The sequence below is a fragment of the Plecotus auritus genome (assembly GCF_963455305.1).
Source record: "Plecotus auritus genome assembly, chromosome: X".
In the NCBI taxonomy this organism is placed as follows: Eukaryota; Metazoa; Chordata; class Mammalia; order Chiroptera; family Vespertilionidae; genus Plecotus; species Plecotus auritus.
The window spans coordinates 128,686,630-128,701,134 of NC_137784.1; the positions used below are offsets into that span (position 1 = coordinate 128,686,630).

The following is a 14,505-nucleotide window of genomic DNA, read 5'->3' on the forward strand; positions in this document are numbered from 1 at the left end:
GTCACTCTGTTGTCATCTCTTCCCATCAGCGCACCGTCTAGGCAGTCCACCTGCTACCAAGGGCACCTACCGCCTCCCTCAACGTTTGGAGCTTCCAGGGTAAGTGCCCTGGTGCCCCTTCCTCCCCTCCCGTCTCTTCTCAGCTGCCATGGCTCCAGGTGGACTGGAGAAATAAGGTGACTGCAGCGAAGCCAGCCTGCAGCCCAGCCGCTTTCCCTTTTAAAAAGTGACAGAAGGACCCGGGAGGCCCTTTGGGCGTCCGCCGCGCTTCTGCTGCCCGGGCCCCATCCGGGCCTAAAAACTCAGAGTTTAGGGGCTCAGAGCCAGAGGGGTCGCGGGCGGGGCAGCACGGCTTCCCCTTTAAGGCCAAAGCCGCTTGTCGCCGCGTGTGTGAGGGTGTGTGAGTGTGCGGCGTGCGTGTCTCCTCCTCCCCGAGTGACACAGCAGTGAGAAATGCCTATCAGTAACTTAAACCCCCGAAACTCCACCTTCCGGGCGCACGGCGCGGAGCCGGGCGGTGGGAATGGAGCAGATTGAGGCCGCCACTGCAGCGCCGCCGGAATGAACTTGGCCACAAGCTGAAGCGGCCGGCGGCGGGCGGGCTTAGGGGCACCGGCCGCTAGCCAGGTGGTGATCTGCAACCGGGCCGGGCCACTCAGCGGGCTTCCGAGGCCAGGCTGCCCGCGCTAGCGGACGCTCGCCCCTGGGGCACTGCCCCCGCCACCGCCGCTGCCTGCCGCCGCCGCTGCCGCCGCGGGAGCTCTGCAGCACGGTAAGGCTGAGGCGGGCCCGGGAAGTCCGACTGCTGGCGGGGAGGAGGGGGGCTTCGAGGTACACTGGTAGCTCCACTTGTGATCCCCTCTTGGAGGAGCCGGGACCCAGGGATGCTGAGAACCGGGGGACCCCAAAGTTTGCTCCAAGCGCACGACCCACCTGGTGCACCGCGCTGCCGCCCCCCTCTCAGATAAGCCGGGCAGGGCTGAGCTCAGCTCACATAGCCCTGGACTGAGGCCTCTTCCTGCTCCCCCGCGCCCACCGGGCGTCCGGAATCCGGCGGGGGCAGCCAAGTACCAGGGAGGGAAGACAGAGGGGTGCGAGCCACGCGGGTTCCCCTGGCCGAGCTGGGTGACTGGGAGGCTCCCATTCTGTCCCGGCGCTCTCTGGGCCGCTTGTAACCCTGATGCCCCGGCGACGCTGCCTTAGTCTGCCAGCGCCCTGAGCCTGGGCTGGTCGGCAGTGGGCGCAGGGCGCAGGATTCCTCCACCCCACCCCAACCCAGTTTGCTGCCGCCAACAGGGAGTGTGGAGTGTGAGCGCGCCTAACCCGCTGCCTCGCGCTAGCTCTCCTGCCAAATCCTCCCCTGGAGAGCAGCCCAGAGCAGAGCTAGAGGGCTCGAGGCAGCCCCGACTGGGCTCCTGCCCGAGCTAACGGCGCCCTTGAGTTCTGAGCTCCCAGGCCTCGGAGCCGGAGCCGCGGCAGAGCTGGGTGCCCGGCGCCTGCTAGGGCGGGAGGGAAGCCCCCAGGAGAGCCGCCAAATACTTTTCTACGCCAGTTGGCTGGGCTAGTCTCCATCCCGATGCAATGAGTCCGAAGCCGCTTGGAAAGCTGGCCATACCGTCTGATTTTTATCCGTGATTAAATGCGGACTGAGCAGACACTAATAGGATTAGCCTGCCAAAAAAAAAAAAAAAAACTGCCCTGAAGTCTTCGGAACCTGAACACACAGATGCACCTCAAGCAGGGGTTTCGCTCCTCCCCCCACCATGCTCCTGCAGCTGGGCACAGCCAAATGGGGCACCCAGATTGTGGGTTTGAGTCTGTGCGCAGGCAGGAGCACAGTATGGCTGGGGGACGTAGGAAGAAGGGACCCCACTTGCCGGGGTTGCGTGATGGTGTTGTTTGGCAGCAGAAGGAATTTCGAAAGTGTTGAATGGGAAAAGGGCCTGGTTCTCCGGGGAAGATCCCCGCGGGAATCGCACTGCCCCCATGGGCCCCAGCCCCGATGTCTGGGCGATCGTGTTCCCAGGTTTTGGTGAGCCAACGGGCAGTACCGCCTCGGTGCAGCTCAGTCCTTGGCAGGCGCGGGCCGCCTCCTGGGTGCCCACGGGTCGGACGGGATCGGCCGCACACTCGAGGGGGCTTCCCAGCCACCGCTGCCGCTCTGAGCTCCCTAAGGAAGTGCACTTTTCCCCCCACACCACCTCTTCTTATCTTTATATATATCCCCCTCTCTCCCACCCCCCGACGCTGCTTCAGCCAACCATCCGCTTTCTAAAAAAGCCCCTTTGTTTCCCAGGAGGCTGGAGAGAGGGAAGGGGAAGGGAAAGGGACGCAGAGGCAGAGGGCGGGGGCGGCTGCCTCCCAGTGGCTTACAGTGGCTGGGGACAGGAGGGTATTTGTAGGCAGTGGGGGAGGGGGCTGTGTTTCGAAGACCCTAAGCAGGAGTCCCGGACTGAAGACGTAGGGAGACCCCCGGCTCCTGGTGTCCAACGGGAGCACAACCTGCAGGCGGTGGACAACCTGGGCCCCGGAGGTCTGGTTGGCCTGGCGGGCGGACTGCTAGCAGACAGGCGCAGAGGCCAGGGGGGGCGCGCGCTCCGCGGGCTGGGCAGACGCGGCTCGCCACTGCGCTCCCTGGGCGCGGGCAGAGGGGGCGCTTTCTCCTCGGTTTCGCTTTTCAATTCTCATCCCTTGCCGCCCAGGCACTCATGGCATCTGTCCCGCCAGGCGTAGTAAGACGATGGTTGAAAAGACTGTAGCTACTCTGAGGCTCTTGCCACCACGCGGCTACACGCATCACTCCTTCCCTCGCCTTTCTGCCACCTTCCCCCCACCCCCACACCCGCCAGACACACAAAGTTCCAATGCTCCGTGGGACCCCTTTGTTTTTAGTCAGGGAGGGAATCAGAACAGCCACCTCCGATTTCTTGCAGCCAGGCAGGCAGTGGGGACGAAGATGCACCTCTGCACAGACCCAGCGCTTGGCCCTTGGGGGTGTCCAGGATTTAGCCGGCCCCTATCCCTTACACCTGCTTTACCTCACAAACTTGCAGGACCTCTGACTATCACTGAGGAATGTTAAACATAATGTGAGAAGTAACCTATTGTCAGCCTGTTGGCCTGCCCGGTCCCCATTCCCCAAAGCGCCTGGCCCGCTTCTCTCCTAGCAAAGTTTGTTCACTTGTTCGAAAGGGGATACTGACAATAAGAAACACTGACAAATAAGGAGAAGTGGGCGGAGCCCAAACTCGACTGTTAGGTCTCAGAGCTTAGTGAGATTCAGATTCCTCAGGGTCATCTGTCGCCATTGCCTCCGCCCCCTCTTCCTATTTAATCTCATGGCGACATATTATTTGTGCCTTTTCGCATATCTTTCCCCTACACCACTCCCCTCCCCTCCCTGGAGATTATTCCTAAGTGTTAGTCGAACATTTGTTCTCTGCTCTTTGGAATAGAGGTGAAGCGTTAACTCCCCCCAACCCCCTCCAATATACACATCCCAACAGCATCTAAAACCACAAGAAAGTGCTCAAGGGGTAAACCACGAGCTCTACCTTCTCCTTCCCCCTTTCTGCTTCCCTTCTGGAGCAAGATCATTGGAAAAATAAAGCTGCTGATGTGCGAGATGGAACATATGGTGCCTCCATAAGAGAGAAGCTGAAATGGCCTTGAACCTGCCGGACAGACCAGCTGTTTGCTGCCAGCCAGAGCAGCTAATCAGCTTCTTCACCTTAAAGTAACAGCCCTCTTTTCTCTTGATGACCGGTTTGCATATTAAATAGAATATTCTCTAGAGGAGAAATGTGATGGGCTCCTATATTGCTTTGTGCTTTGGTGGTTCTCCAATGCCTGTCTCCTGCTCTGGGGGCTGCCTTGTCCTCTCCCCACGTGTGCCTCCCATGTGTGAGTGTTTTCTTCAACACTGATGTAAGAATGTTGCTCAAAGTGGAACTTGGGAAGAGGGAGACAGGAAAAAGGAAAGAGAGAGGCTGACAGATTCTCCGATTCCAGGGAGGACATATTTCTGTTTTGTTCCTACTGGCTTTAGAAAAACTAGCAGTCCACCCCCCCCCCCCACACACACACACACTTAAATATATCACAGAGAGCTGCAGCTCTTCCTTGTAAGATCTCCTTAAAAATCATCCTCTTCTGGCTGTGACCATTTTCAGTTTTCCTTCAGTGCAATGTGTTTGAGAGCCGGGAAAACAGCTTGGCATTGGAAGAAGAAGGCTTGAGGAGATACAAGGAATTCCATGTTAGGAAATCATTAGCAAAGGGTGACTTTGCCTGTTTTCCTGCTACTGACACTGACAGTAACACAGACATGTGGGTTGAATCAGGAATGTCACTGAATGTTTAAATTCAACCAGGAAATAGCTTATTGCTGGGGTGGGAGTGGGGGCTATACATTCACTGCATCTTAAGGTAAGGAATTCACAATTGTCATTTCTATTCATTAGGTAAAGGGAATTTTTCAAGCTTGGCCACCAAGTTTAATACCATTTAAAAAATATTTTAAGCTGATCACCTAATGGCTTAAGTGCACCTGTTTAGTAGACCACCCTTAGGAAACTCAAACACTGCTTAGGCTTATGAAATGGGCAGAAACTGATCTTAAACAAGTGGTTTCTTTCAGACAGTGGTTTGACTACTCTCCTTTAAAGGGGCTTCCTATATGTAGTAAAGCTTTTTTTTTAAGATTCTGATTTTTTTTTTTTTCTGTAGTGGTGCATTGGAGAGATAATTAGTAGAGGAAGTGAGACACTTGTGTTCTAGAACACTCTCCCTACTAACTAGCAGAATGATTTTGGGAAAATCCACCCTACCCTCTTGTTTCTCCTTCTTCCCTTCATAACCTGGAAGTCTGAGTCTCTTCCAGCTTTAACACACTGTGATGTATGAATGAAATAGTCATTTTTCTGGTAAAGTGAAACACCATTGGGGAAAACAGCTAGCTATAAAGAAATGGGTCTGAGATTTTTTTAAAATATATTTTTATTTATTTCAGAGAGGAAGGGTGAGGGAGCGAGAGATAGAAACATCAACGATGAGAGAGAATCGTTCATCAGCTGCCTCCTGCATGCCCCACACTGGGGATGAGCCTGCAACCTGAGCATATGCCCTGACTGGGAATAGAACCATGACCTCCTGGTTCATAGATTGATGCTCAACCACAGAGCCACGCCAGCCGGGCATGGGTCTGAAATTTTGAGGGGCAGCAAGAAGAGAGTGGTATAAAAACTGGCAGAAGGCCAAGCAAAACAATATACAAGTGTCATCAGTGTGAAATTCTAATCTAGAATCATGGATGGGAGAGTCTGAGAGGCAACCCAAAGGGCTTCTTGTCCAGTCCCCCTAATCCAGTGATCTCAGGGCCTATTGATGGCAGGCCTCCTTATCATTGGGTTGGTTTACAGATAACACAATCTAAACTATTTAAATTAAAATTGGCATGATTGTGAAGGACTCATCTAATATAGAACAGATTTGCTGTTTTGCAGTTATTTAGCAAAGGTTTCAAGGACAAAAATCCTTCCCCTCTGCACACACGTACCCCACTGGAATATGGGCTCTGAATTCAATGTTGAACCCTTTCTTTTGTTCCTAGTCCAGCTGGGTGTTTTCTTTTTTAAAAAATCACATTTTCAACTTTGAGGACACAGCAGCCATGAAAGAATCTGCCACTGTCCTGCTTGATAATATTGATTTTTTTAAACGGGTAGGGGGAGGGGTAGACATTATGAAGAAGGACCTTTTATCCTCTGAGCTCTTTGGCAATTATCTTGCTGCCATAAATGTTGATACACATATAATGGATGTAACTAAAAATCTCCTTATCCAAGCAGAAAAGGCTGAGAGTTTGTTGGAGCAGATAGAATGCTGAGAGTGTGAATAGACCAACCCAGATGTGGCTGGGATGGGAGATAAATGATGGAGGAACAGGAGTCGGTTACTATGGATCAGCACAATAAACCAATTCCCATCATACACCTCTCACAACGCCGCTGAGGGGTAACCTAGGCAGCACCAGTCAACTGTATGGCAGGATTGAAGCCTTGCGAAACTCAGCTGGAAGCAGTCTGATTTTTCAGACATTGAGTCCTTAAACATCTTCCAAACTTTGAAGAGGGAAACTTTATAAATCTGCATGAACCTGATGAGTTTAATTTCAGGGAATACTACTAGTTTTGTCATCATTGTTGTCATTTAGAAAAGAAGAGTGGGCCCACAGAGCCAGAGTCGGTTAGTCAGGGATCCCATGGAGAGGCAGGCAGAACAGCAGAGTCCTATGGGATTCTGCTCCCAAGTGACCAACCAGGGGCTTCTGAAGCCCCAGTAGCATTTTCTGCAAGGGAGGGGATGGAAACAAATTAATTTAGTTCCCTCCCTTCCACAACTCATTGCTTTATTTTTTCTTCCATTTCACAGAGCCTCCCCAATTAATTCCCTTCATGCCTCAAGTCCCCTCCTAAGATCTGACCTCTTCATAATTTCCAAAACAATCAGCTATGTCAAAATCTAAAATGATACCTCCTGCCCTAGCCAGTTTTGCTCAGTGGATAGAGCATCAGCCTATGGACTGAAGGGTCCCCAGTTAGATTCTGGTCAAGGGCACATGCCCCCATTGCAGGCTCGATCCCCAGTAGGGGGCGTGCAAGAGGCAGCTGATCAATGATTCTCATCATTGATGTTTCTATCCCTGGTAAGGCATAGCAAAGGGCCTCAGCCTCACTGGCTGTGGGTACCAAGCTCCAGGAATAAAGCTTTCCAGAGACAGGTCCAAGAGCAGCATAAAGAAAAAGCCCTTTGTAAAGTCTGTGAAAATTGTCCTTGCCCAGAGGTTTCCCCTAGACCTTCCTGGAACCCTAGCTTCAGACTTCTCCCTCCTCCCTGGCCTACATGATAATGGGCTCTTCTGGACCCTGGAGGAGGAGGTCACCAATGGAAACCCAGTCCTGCTCTGGTTGCCTTCTGGCCCTGGGGCAGTCATCACCCATTTCTGGAGAGTTTATGGCGCAGCCTCAAGGTCCCCCCATTTCCTGGAGGGGAAGGGATCCAGCTACCTTTCCTTCCCCTTCCAGAGTACCCTGCTGCTTGCTCTATACAGTAAATAATCATTAAATGGGCTTTTGGGAAATGATGTTTTCTTATGGATGAGAATTGTTCCACAAGGCCTGGAAGAGGATGGGGCCCACTGTGGTTCCATCATGCTAGAAGGGGCCCTGGCCAACTGGCCATTGTGTTTTCCCCCTTTCCTCCATCTGTGGGAGCACCTGGACACTAGGGTTCCTCCATCTGTGGGAGCACCTTTCCTCCATCTGTGGGAGCACCTGGCCATCGGGACACATTCTGCTGATTCTAGAAGAGGCCACTGGAAGCCACAGGATCTGAACTATTAAATGGCAACTGGGTCAGAAGGGCCTGGTGGCCCCAGCTCCTTTTGGGGAGGGAACTATGGTCCTTAGGGCACTAAAGGCAGGACAAAACCAAGTTGCCCTAAATGCTTTGGGCGATGTCAAGTCCAGTTGTTCAGAGTGCCACCCTTGCCCCATGGATAATATGTTTATATTTTGCACAGTGTTTGAGCCTGAAACCCATACCCGCAGCTTCTTTGAGGGCTCAGTGACACAAAAAGGGAAAGGGAGGGCAGGATCTAGGTCTTCCTTCTTTTGGGGGGTCCTGTTAACCAGTTGACCACAGTCCTGCACATAGTTGCCCCAACTCACATATAAAACTCAGATGTGGAAAGATGGAGACTTTTGGAGCTGAAAGAGTAAAGCCCTATGATTTTACAAAAGAGGAAAGTGAGGCCCAGAGAGGGGACCCAACTTCCCTGAGGTGACACAGTGGAGGGATCCCAAAATAGATAGAACCTTGGGTTCCAGCTCTCAGTCAAGTACTTGGGTCTTGAATGCCCACATTGTATTCATGCTGAGGAAAAGCAAACGTGGTGAGAGGAATAGGACCCACAAAGGAGGACCATCATTATTAACTAGTATAACATAAGCCACCCTGTGTCAGTGTGTGCTGTGCTTAGCATTGCTAGGACAGCAGAGGGGTGCATTATAATCAGAACTCCAAGTCTAGAACTAGCTGTAGATCATTGAAAGCTGTAAGTTAAGCATCAGTCTGGGGCTCAGGCATGGATGCCACAGAAAAGAGTGTCTTGTTTTGTTTTCATGTTGCTGATGGAGTGTTGAGCTGCCAGCCCCTTGGAGGGCTGGGCTGGGTGGGCTCCCTTGGCAGTTGCAGATTGTTTGGGTTTTGTTCTTAAAGAGATCTATGTTAATATCTGCCTTGGGTAGTTCCAGCGCTGACCTGGGAATTTTAAGTGGGACAGTAGTTTTGATGCAGTTGCCAACGTCACGTGTTTTGTGTGTCTAATTCTGAAAGACTGGCATGAATTATGCTAGGTTTGGGGAGGAGGGCACAGCGTTTTTAAGTTGCTTGTCTGTTAAGAATTAAGTTAACCTCTAATTACTACATTTTCTTCGCAGTTTGCTGCACGGACATGTTGTAACAAAAGCTCAAAGAAGTATGCCATTTCATTTCGCTGCTCTAAAATTAATTTGGGGGACGTGGAGTCAAATCTGACACACTTGGTGTTAAAATAATTGTGCTGACAGTTGAATTAAAATGAACAATCTGGTTGTTTCTAGTGATACCCCAGTGATGGGGTGAAGAGCATTTTTGAGTTAGTCGCAGCCACAACCCTCAAAACAAGCCCTGACAATGCGGAGGAGTGTCGCTGCACTAATCCCACCTGGCAGCCAGTGCTCCCGACACATGGCCCGTGTCCTGTGTGTTGCATTCAGAGCGTGACTTGCATAGTGAAGCTGTCTTGGAGCCCTTCCTACCTGCTAACAGGGCAGGTGGTGAGGTTTCCTACCATAGCAAAGGTGAGGCCATTATCAAATTGTAGCCTCCCGAGGGCCTACTCCCAAGACAGAACCACTTCAGAGCATGGCTACAATGAAATTGCAAAATTAGACTGCCTGGGATTCTCCAAGCAGGCTTCTCTCCCCCCTCCTCTCTGTGTTCCCCCACCCAGGAGGGATGGTCCCTTGGCAGGCCTACATATATATATTTTTTTATCTTCACTTCCCCCAAACAGCAGCAGTGGATAAGGGTGCCAAAAGCTCACTCCCCACTCTGGGGTAGCTGGGAAGTCTGGCTACTCAGAGTCTGGACAGGAGTCCTTCACAGCATGATTTGCTTCCTATTTCAAAATCCATAGACATAAACTTGTGGGATAAGGTTGACAACCAGCTTAGCCAGTCATGGGGCTTCATATCTTTGTCTGGGTAGTTGTGGAGAGCCAGACTTTACACTCACACATCCCTACCTCAGTGTCAGAGAAGCATAATTGCTCTTCATTTCCTCCCAGGAAGGAGAGGCACTTTACCTTTTAGAGCACATTTTGCTTTGGGATTTGAGAACTACAAGCTGATGTTATCTCTCTTATCCTCAGCACACCCTTTCTGATAGAAATGGCTAAGTCCTAGAAGCCCTTGTTCCCCACATGGTTGGGAACAGGCTGTCTGGCCTTTGCAGTCATACCTTTGTGTTGGCCCTTTGCAAAAGTTCTGGTTCAGTCCCCCGACCTTGCCCTTTCTGGATCCTAGACCTGCCCCTCCCCCTTCCCTGGAAAAGCACCATCCTCAATCCTCTGTGCCTTAGTGTGGCTCGCTACCTCAGGAGAATCTGGAACCTCTAACTTGAATTATGGGATGCAAGGGTTACATGTCTTGGGGAGCATCAACTCTTTAGGGCACAGGTAGGAGGTATTCAAGGGAGGCTCTCTTGGACCCCACCAAGTGGTACCATGCCTGGTATAAAGCTGGTTCTGTTCATGAGATTGGAGAATGGCCAGTAGCATCTGGCTGCCAAGGCTCTCCTGAGCTCACCCCAGGGAAGCTGAGAGCTGATCTCCTGAGCCCTAAATAAAAAATTTTTAAAAAAACACCTGTCTCTCTGAAGCAGGGGAGGCTCTTTGCCTTTTGCGGGTCATGGACCTATTTGAAAATTCAATAAAAGCTATGGGTCGTGTTCTTATACCACACAAGTATATGTAACGTTGCATCTAATTTCAAGGGTTCGTAGACCCTTCTGAAAGCCCATTCATGGTTCCCTTGGGGATTCTTTGAGGCAGATTAAGAATGCCTCAATATGGTGCCTTAGTCTGTGCCAGACTGTGTGGTTATCCCTGGTCACTACATGGGCATAGAAACACCATAATGTGGTGAAGGAACATGAGCTTTGCCTTTAGCACAGGACATTAACCAACTGTGGGATTTTAGGCAAGTCCGTGAACCTACCCAAGCTGCAGTGTCCTCAGTTGTCAGATGGAAATATGAGAATGCTAGCCCTACCCAGTTTAATGGCATGGGAGGAAATTCAAATGAACCAGTGTTTAAATGAACCAGCGTTGGTGCAATAGTCTTGCGCACATCAGACTCTGGCTCCCTCTAGGATTTCTCTCTGTGATGTCACTGGTCACTCTTCATTTTGCCTTCCTATCTGGCCTGAGAAATTTAACCAAAGGAAAGCAGGTCTCTTTTGACATGAAAAGTCCTTTTGTTCCTTCTTTTGACATTTTGTAAGTTATACCTAGGCAAACTACCATTAAAAGAGTCTCTAGTGTGGGCGGGACCTCCTCAGGCATGCAGAGTATCTGGAATCCATTCAGTTCCAAAGGTCAAGACTGGGTAGGGGTCTTGCTTGCCCAAACCTCAGCAACTCCTGAGTGGGGCCAGGATATGTGTTTCTGACCTATTACCCTGGAAGGGGCTCCATGTTGGCCTGTCATGGAAGTTAACAAGTGGGATCTGAGAAGGCAAATGGATTAGTTTTCCACATCCCAGTAGTGTCACGCCTAGCATCAAAAGGTACAAATGGATCCTTGAATCTCCCCTAAATTAGTGAAAAGGTCCGGCCAGCTCCTTAGGAAAACTGGATAGTGGACCTGTCTGGGGATCTGGCCAGAGTCCTGTCCTGAGGGATGGGGGAGCAGGTCTCTTTGGAGAAAAGACCCAGGAGCAGCCTGCAGGCACTTTGGTGAGGGGTTGGCCTGAAAGGGAAGAGGCCTGGTGGGCTATTCAAATAGTCCTTCTCCACTACCCACATCTAAACCTGGTAATGTAGAAACACTTTTCATTGTCAAGCCAGGAGGGCTGGAAAATCATAGATGAGGAAACTGAGGCCCTGAGAGGGGGCTGTGCTTGTTCAAGGTCACATGACAAGTCAAGGCCAGTCCCCTGCAAGAACACAGATGAACATGAAGACATGTCCTTGGCCCTTGTTGGGCCTGGGCTCCCTCCAGGCTGTCTGGTTCCTGACAGTAGTGTCTTTTCACCTCCTAAAAACACAACCTGTCTTCAGATTAACCTGGCCCTAATGAATGCTAAAGTTTTCAAAGTAAACTTGAGAGAATAAATAGTAGATTTGGAAAGCTCTTTGAATCCTCAGAGGATGATTCTGGCCATGCTGAGCCTGTTTCTATTAGTTAAAGAATCAAGGCAGCCACACATTTGTAGAGCCCCTCCCTCGCCCCACCTCAAGTTAGGAACCTTTTGGGAAAGAGTGTGTTGCTAGGAGCTTGGGCTTTTCCTCTCTTTATAAAGAGAGGAGTGCTGTTTTGCTGGCTTGCAAACAGATTGAGGGGTCCCCTCTTTTTTTCTTTAGTTAAACCAGCCAGATTCGCCAGGCCTGGTTAAGTGGAGATCATGTTGAAAATGAGTGTTCAGTCCTGGGTCATTATGCAGAATGGTGCCTATTCCCATCCTTTGCTGGAGTATCTAGGCCTTAAGCTTCATTATTTTTCTGGAGGGGGAGGAATCCTGCAAGTCACTTAAAAGTAGATGCCACTCAGCAATTTTAGGCTTCCTCACATAATCATCTGAAATGATAGTGGTCTGTAAATTGGGAAGTATGGCAGTTGGCACTTGCCCTTTGGGAGAGTCACTGTTTTGGGACCAACTTTCTGAGTCTAGGAAGGATCCCAAGTGCAATAGTGGGAAGAATATCCACTTGGGGGTCAGCTGACATGTGCTCTGGGTCCAGCTGTGAGCCTCAGTTTCCCCATATATACAGTGAAGAAGTTGACTAGAGAATCTGAGGGTGCCTCCAGCTTTGACATGTCATGCTTCTCGGAGCTGCAAATTAAACTCTAAGTTACTTAAAATATTTGAAAAGGATAAATCACAATTTGTTCTTTTTGAAATTATTAGAGACATGAAGCAATGAGGGTTTCATTTTAGTTTGGTAGGTGGGGGCTGTGACTATTATATAGTCAAAGACAGTTCTAGAAGTATAGGTAAAGACAAAGATTTTGTATGTATTTTTGTAGGACCATAAAATGGGAAAGGGGACATTCCCTTACAGATGCAGTTTTTACACATGTGAATACTGGGGTTGGACTCCATTGCAAGCTGCTAGAAGCTGAAGTACTCCAGGACTCAGGCGTTCCCACTCTCAGCCCACTGTGGGCTGTTTTGCCACCCATAGTTTACATACTGTTTCAGAGGAAACACCCAGACGTCCAGCTTTTGGACCTGCAGTTAGCAGAGTATCAGGCTAAGAGATTTTGGTTTCTAGCTACCAAATAGTAGCTTATCAAAAAGGAATTTTTCCCCATTCTTGCCCATAACAGCTAAGAGTTGTTCTCAGCTAAAGTAAATATTTAATTTTGTTGGTCTTGTACCAATGCCTAATTTAAAATAAAGCAAAATTTTTAAATAATGGGGTGGGGGTGGTCCTTGAGGATTTTTTTATTTGGAATTATTTTAATTTAACCATGTAGGCTGTTTTAGGTTTGACTTCATATATGCTTTATTTTCATTACATAAAAAAACAACACAAACCTAAGCTACCCCACCCTTATTTTTGTAATGAGTAACAGTTTGTCTTGTCTAAAAGAAGCTTTTAGTTTCTCAGCTGTTTGTACTCACAGTGCTTGGCATGTTTGCTTATTTATTTGTTTGTTTTTTAGTCAGAGACATGTATTGTCCACCTATAGCAAGGGGTGCTTACAAAATCTGTCTGGCTCATCCCCAAACAGCCACCAGATCTGGGATTGTTTTTTGCTGTTGCAACCCAACCACCTCTTATCTGTGCTCAGCTACCCCCTCCTCATGCCTGGAACTAAACCAATGTCTGGGAGGGAGGCAGTTTGGGTGCCAGGCCCAGCGCTCCTATCACTACATGACTTTGAGTATGCCCCTTCCCCTTTCTGGGCCCCAGGGTTCCTATCACGAGAATGAAGGGTCTGGCTTAGGGCTCTCTGAGATTTTCTTCTTACCATTGGGTTGTATTCTTATATTTGAAGGCTATGATTTGACCAATGGAGTATATGGCCTTTAAATTCTTCTTAGAGGTATAATTCAGTGATTGTCTAAGAAAAATGAAACATACTAGCACTTTTAAGTATATGTGCTTGTCTACCCACATAGTTCCTGATGTCTGGCTGCCTTTTGGAAAAAATGCATCTATTTCCTCCCCCTCATTCAGATTTGTTAAGAACTATAGCCTTGAATTCAAGGCAAAAAGGGAGGTAGGAATGAGGGCAATGCCCAAGACCTGTCTCTGTACTGTGGACGCTTGCAAGTAGTGGTGCCCATTGGGTACCTCTTCTCTCCCATTTGGACAATTCAGGGGTCAGTATGAAGCAGACCCAAAATAATCCCAAACTAGAACTTGGGTGCTGGTTAAGAAACTGGTCAAAAGACAATTTAAAAATTAATTTCACAAAGATATTTTGTATGTCTATTATGTGCCAGATACTGTTGAAGGATGGATGGATGGATGGATGGATGGATGGATGGATGGATGGATGGAAGGAATGAAGGAATAACACGCAGATACATGAGAGTTAAGATGTAAAAGATTTCCCAAAGTAAAGAAGTTATGCATATTAATAATGTGTCAAGGTGATGATATAATAATGAACAAAACGGACAAAAACTCTCATAAAAGGTAGCCTTGTGTGGGGGAGAACAAAGAAAATATTAATAAGTAAAAAATATAGTATGTCTGAGGTAAAAAGTTCCTTAAAGCAAAATAAATCAAGGAAACAAGTTGGAGAGTGCTAGGGAAGGGTGCACTTTTAGATAGGGTGGCCAGCAAGGACCTTGCTGAGAAGGTGAGATTTGAGTAAAAACTTGCAAAACCATTTATCAATCAGGCCAGTGCTATCCAACAGAAATATAATGCAAGCCACACATAAAATTTTAAAATTTCTAGTATCCACATTTTAAAAGAAGCAAATAATACTAATTAAATATATTTTATTTAACCCAATCTAAAACTATATCTATAATATTAATATTTCAACATGTAATCAACTTAAAAATTACTGAAATGGTATACATTCTTTTTACCATGCTAATTCTTCACATTCTAGTGTATTTACACTCATAGCATATCTCAACTCATACTAGCCACATTGCAAGTACTCCATATACTCTCAGGTATATACCTAGAAGAGGAATTTCTGGGTCATAT

General features: G+C 48.7%; 1 protein-coding gene across 3 annotated transcripts in view; it reads left to right on the top strand.

Moving 5' to 3' along the window:
• Window positions 1-497: 497 nt before the first annotated feature.
• MAMLD1 (mastermind like domain containing 1) overlaps window positions 498-14,505 on the top strand; it is a 116,044-nt gene continuing 102,036 nt past the window's right edge. For all 3 annotated transcript variants that reach the window (XM_080652751.1, XM_080652750.1, XM_080652752.1), the window contains exon 1: window positions 498-772. The gene's annotated coding sequence lies outside the window, so the exon portion shown is untranslated. The remainder of the gene's footprint in view (window positions 773-14,505) is intronic.